We start from the raw sequence: 484 nt of genomic DNA on the forward strand, positions 1-484 counted from the left end.
TTGAAGCCTAACCACAGCCAGACCTTCAGAGATGGGAAACTTTCCTCTCAAAAGAGCAAGCAGACCAGCCTGGAACAGCCAGAAAACCAGAAGACACTTCTTGAAAGAAAGACCTACGTAAAAAACAAAAACAAACAAACAAACAAAAACAGAACAGAAAGGACAGTCCGACTGCTACCACAAGAACAAGCAAGTTGGTAGCCCAGGAGACATCAAGGCAAGTGGCTGGGTCCTCTCAGCGCAAATCCTCTCCCAAGACTAAGACATAATGGAAAAACACGTTCTGATTGGCGACCACGCACATCACCCATTAAGGGAAGTGACCGAAGAACACCAATGAAGCTGCGAACTAAGCCCTGCATTGTTGTGCAGACTACTGCGAACCTCGGTGGAGACTCGGTTGGTCAGGAGCGAGGCAGGACCAGGGGACCATGGGCTCAGAGTCAGTGACACAGCCACAGAGGACTAGAGCGGAGAGCGAAGA

Source organism: Chrysochloris asiatica, unplaced genomic scaffold (assembly GCF_000296735.1).
Source record: "Chrysochloris asiatica unplaced genomic scaffold, ChrAsi1.0 scaffold00605, whole genome shotgun sequence".
In the NCBI taxonomy this organism is placed as follows: Eukaryota; Metazoa; Chordata; class Mammalia; order Afrosoricida; family Chrysochloridae; genus Chrysochloris; species Chrysochloris asiatica.